General features: G+C 40.5%; 1 long non-coding RNA gene across 1 annotated transcript; it reads right to left on the bottom strand.

Annotated features, from left to right (window-relative positions):
• Nucleotides 1-215: 215 nt before the first annotated feature.
• LOC117190728 lies at nucleotides 216-1,682 on the bottom strand. Its single transcript, XR_004473806.1, has 2 exons — nucleotides 1,230-1,682; nucleotides 216-1,179 (listed from the first exon to the last, which is right to left on the bottom strand). It is a non-coding gene; the product is annotated as an uncharacterized LOC117190728 (long non-coding RNA).
• Between the last annotated feature and the right edge of the window lie 3,781 nt (nucleotides 1,683-5,463).

Genomic DNA, 5,463 nt, shown 5'->3' with positions numbered 1-5,463 from the left:
TTACCCACCCAACCATGACAAACGCGTTTACATTCGGGCGTTGTCCCAATTCAAAGATCCAACATCTTCTAGTGCATTTTGAGGGAGATAAGCATAAGTACTTGACGGACGGAGATAATATTTAGTTTAGGCAGACATATTCATGATTGCAAATTCCTTTTATTTTTATGTTAAATGTCCCTAACCATGTGAGATTGTATTGATATATATATATATTTTTTTTTTTTTTTTTTTTTACATTAATTACAGATATAATCCGATTCCTTACATTTACAAATAAACAAAAATATACAGACTTCCTTCTTCTTGGATCAGCAAAAAAAAACTTAATTATTTGAGCATTTGAGGGGGGTAATATTCTTTCAAATCAGTATATATATATCTACTTCAACAAACTTACGCCTGCATTGGTGTATAGACATTGTGGTTTCAGCCACTAGTGGTACTCACAGTAATTGGTTAAACTCATCGGTGTATCGTTGGGCCCAAGATGACTTTGACGGATTCATTTGTATGCACTGTGTAATTTAGAGGTTGGTCAGTATAAATGTATGTATATATATAAAGAGAAACACATTATCCCGAACTCATATTGCTCAGTTTTCAAAATCGTCAGTTACGTTACAAATTTACTCATTGGAGGAAGCTATTTAGTTACTACATTAATCAACACAATGATAAACGAGATATGAATATGTGGATCTAATCAGCTGGTTCTTAGAGCAGCAGCGTATAGATTTTTATGTGATAGTGATAAAGGCAAACGGGAACTTGCACTTGAAATTTAATTTGAGAAACACGGGAATCAAAATAAACACAAATCTGCTGACAGCAAGAGTGGTTCTGAGGCAATGTGGTTTAGGCTAGCCTAATTACTCAATCCTTTGTAAGTTTTCGTAGGTTGGTGACGATTATGTCCTCCGGCTTTTTTTTTACGAGATCGGCAGGTTCAAACTGATATTCGGACGTCCAGCAGTGGTGTATGGTGGTTGGTCTTTCACGAGCCGTAAATGATTTCCGATATTGAGCTAGCCCAACGTCAACGGTTCAGCCTTCACTTTGCCGCCGTGGATGTGCACTGCGCTAACTCCCAAACGGTCAGCTTGGTTGTTTTAGTAGTTGTTACCGTAGATTGGTTGGCCGGCTTGGCTGTATTAAGATTTTCCAGTACTCCTATCCCTAAATAAAACTGTGTCAGAACCTTATCTTTCCACGGTGGACTAACGTACCTTTGCTTCTTTCAAGAATTTCACTTTATTTTCACTTTTCCCTCGGGTAGTTCAGCTAACGCCACTCTTCGGATTTATTAATCCATATAAACAGCGGATGATTAGATAATAGTGAAAAATTGGAAGTTATGTAACTCCACGTGTCTTCACCATTCACTCTGCGATTGCGAAAATCACGAAAATCTATATATACGTGTGCCGTAAGTGAAACTATGCAGGGGAATGATTTCACATGAATAAAGTCTATTCGCCTGTACCTATTGCATGCCTAAGCTGAGCTTTAAGCTTTAACATAACTGTGCAATCGGATGATCTTCTGGATCTCCTGCATTCCACCAATTTCTTCGAGCTATGCTAGCGAGGGCGGTATGAAAAGTATCTTTCTAGAAAGTGTACCTAAAGTGTACCTTGTTCGACCTTTTCCTTTCTTTTTTTTTTTTCTTTTGATTTTCGAATAGTTGGACACTACAATACCTAAATACATATATTTTCCTAATCAAACAGTTATAGATGTTCCATATACATACTCGTATGAATGTTATATTTAAATATACAGATACCCAGACAGACAGCAGATAGACAGGTAAAGGTTATATTTCACAATATCTTAACGGTTAGGCCCAGGCTCAGGCAATGGACGGCGAAACGAGGCATATCAGCGAAGGTACAAATCTATAGACCTCCGATTAATGTTAGTTATATGTAGAGAGCAGTCAGTTGTCAGTTCAGCCACGCATCAGACGTACACGCATATAATTAGTCCCAAACATACTTGTAAAACTTGGAGCTGTTATAATTTTAAGTCCAACATACTTATCAAATAAATGTTACTCGTTGCCATCAAGCAACTTAAACTACTACAAATTGGGGGCTCGTCCGAAAATAAGCCCAAGACAACAACATTTGCAAGTGAGATTTGTGCGTGTACTTGGAAATTTTGGCGAACACTAGACTGGTGACACAAGAGATCGGTCGCGGTGCGAAATTGAATTGCAGTCTGGCCTATAAGTGCGAGAGAGACACTTGTCGAAGAAGGTGCATTAGTGTGAGCAGACATTCAAGAGAGCTGGAGCGACAAAACGACGGCAGACGGCAGCAAACATAGCAAGAATCAAAACCTTCGTTGTTGTTGTTGTGCATTGCGTCTGAGAGGCTAGAGCTACAAGGAGACAAGCGGCACAGAGACGACAATCTGAGCGCGTTCGTTCCAAAGAGAGCAGAAGCGACAAAACGACGGCAGACGGCAGCAAACACAGCAAGAATCAAAACCTTCGTTGTTGTTGTTGTGCATTGCGTCTGAGAGGCTAGAGCTACAAGGAGACAAGCGGCACAGAGACGACAATCTGAGTGCGTTCGTTCCAAAGGAAGCAGAAGCGACAAAACGACGGCAGCAAACAGCAAGAATCAAAGAACATTGATTGTTGTTGTGTTGCACTGCGTCGGACGGAGACTACAGCTACAAGAAGAGACAAGCAGCAAGGAGACGACCATTTTGTAACAGCAGAAGCAGCGACGATTCGGGAAGCGACAACGAGTTAACGGCGAACAGCGAGAGCAAGGCAAGGCAACAAAGAGAGGACGGCAACAGCGACATCGACAGGCAAGCGAGATCTGGATGTGGTGGTGTGTGTGCGTCAAATTTGGAGTCTGGAAAGTTCTGCGCAGAAGCGAGAGTTAACAAGGGTAAACCCATAGTAAGGTGAGCGTTAACAGAGAAGCGATCGTTAACAGTGACGACTTTAAAGGCGTTTTCGGAGTCGATGTTAACTGGAAAATTGTTAACAGGCCAGCAGTAATAAGGTTGTTTAAGTTGATTTAATTACATTTTCTTAGATATAAGCTAATATCAATTATTTTGTATTTAAATCGTCACGATGCAAGTTGAAGAGATAATGACACTGAGAGTCGCAGATTTGCGAGAGAAGTTAAGAGAGCTTGCGTTGCAGACAACGGGACGAAAGCGCGATTTGCAAGATAGACTATTAATACATCACGGCTTTCCAGTAGAGAATGAAGAAGAGTCAGAGGATGAGTCCGTAGTAACAGCAGTGGATGATACCGTAGCAGTTCAACCAGGTACGCGACAGGCAGAGTATAAATCTTGGTTTACGCTAAAAGACGTGGAAGGTAGTGTGTCACAATTTTCTGGTTCTAATAACCCCGACGTCAATCAATGGATAGAGGAATTAGAAGAATGCTCAGCTACTGTTCAATGGAGTCAATTACAATTATTCATTTATGCCAAGCAGTTGTTAGTTGGTGCAGCAAAATCTTTCGCTCGTAGTTTGCGTGATATCCGTAACTGGAATTCGTTGAAGGCAGCTCTATTGGATGAGTTTAGTGTTAAACTCTCGTCCGTAGAAGTACATAGAATGTTGCAAAAGCGCCAGCAGAAAAAAGGAGAGTCGTTGCATGAGTTTTTGTATGCGTTAAGGGAGATAGCCAAGCCAATTAAACTAGATGATGAGAGTTTAATCGAATATTTTGTGGATGGTATACCAGACGCTAGGGCAAGTAAGGCAATGCTGTACCAAGCTAGAAACTTAAAGGAGCTTAAATTTCAGATCGATGTTTACCAGAAAGCTAGAGGCGGATCCAAGCCGATGAGTAAGAATTGGCCGCTGAGTAATAAAAGTGAGAGTTCGGTGAAAGGGTCGATGGCAGAGAATTTTAGGAAATGTTTTAAGTGTGGAGACAAATCGCATTTGAGGAAAGATTGTCCCAAAAATGATTTTTGTTGTTTCAAATGTGGCCAACCAGGACACCGTGCTGCAAGCTGTAATGTCAAGGTCGAAACCAGACAAGAAAAGAGATCGAATACGAACATTATTCGAGATAAGGAAGTCGTTAATAAGCCGTCAGGTATTTTCACTCCATCAGGTTTGGAATTAAAGGATATTAAGTACGCGAATTTGGTATTCCAAGGTTTGATTGATACTGGAGCAGATTTGTGTTTAATTCGCAGGAGGGTATTTTTGAAATTTGGACATCTTGAACTGATCGGCCAGGAGAAATTTTTAACAGGTATTGGAGATAGTCAAGTTGTAACTTTTGGTAGCTTTTCGATACCAGTGAAAATCGATGAGATTGAAATGGAGGTAGAATTTCATGTCATTCCAGACGAGGATATTGGTTTTGAAGCCATTTTAGGAAGGACTATTCCGGATCATGTGGACATGCAAGTTTCTAAGACAGGAACAAGATTTGTTCGTAGAGTTTGTGGCGAGGATAAAGATAAGAAACTTGATCAGGTAGCATCGTCCTCATGCGTGGAATTGTTTAATGCATTTGCATGTCAAGTATTGACGAAGTTGAGAAGGAGTTTACAAACGTATCACATTGATCACGTTGGACCAATGGAAATGACTAAAAAACAGTACAATTATATACTGGTTGTCGTTGATGGATTTTCTAAGTTTGTTTGGTTACATTCTACACGTAGTACAGGTGTTGAAGAGGTCGTTAAGTGTTTGGAAATTCAGGGGACTAGTTTTGGTAATCCGAACAGAATAGTGACGGATAGGGGTGCAGCTTGATTATGTCCAATTTGTTTCCTGAATATTGTGAGAGAGAGAAAATACAGCATTTAATGATTGCCACAGGCGTTCCACGTGGGAATGGTCAAGTCGAAAGGATGCACAAGATAGTGGTGGCTATGTTGTCGAAATTGTGTCAGGGTAATTCCGGTAGTTGGTATAAGCATCTAGGAAAAGTACAGCAAATGATCAACAGTGTTGAGCCGCGAAGTACCAAGGTAACACCTTTCAAGATATTGACTGGGCTAGACATGCGTATAGGAATGGATCCAAAAATAAAAGAAATATTGGAAGAATCACTTATCGAAGAGTTGAACAAGGACCGCGAAAAAATTAGAAAGAAAGTAGTTGAAAACATTGCACGGTTACAGCAGGAAAACAAGAAGAGTTTTGACTTAAAAAGGAAACTAGATAGACAGTATGAGGTTAATGAGCTAGTAGCTATCAAGCGTACTCAGTATGGTACTGGATTAAAGCTAAAAGGAAAGTATCTAGGGCCGTATAAGGTGGTTAGGGTAAAGAATCATGGAAGGTACGAAGTCGAGAAGATTGGGGATACTGAAGGTCCCTATAAGACCTCTACAGTTTCAGAATATATGAAACCTTGGCTAGACCCATCCGAGGCGAATGGTCCGTCAGGACAGCCGAATGTAGGAAACGAAGGAAAGAGAGAGACACGAAGTGGTCGTGTTTTCGTC

The sequence above is a fragment of the Drosophila miranda genome, assembly GCF_003369915.1.
Source record: "Drosophila miranda strain MSH22 chromosome Y unlocalized genomic scaffold, D.miranda_PacBio2.1 Contig_Y1_pilon, whole genome shotgun sequence".
NCBI lineage: Eukaryota > Metazoa > Arthropoda > Insecta > Diptera > Drosophilidae > Drosophila > Drosophila miranda.
This window is presented reverse-complemented; position numbering and strand designations above follow the sequence as displayed.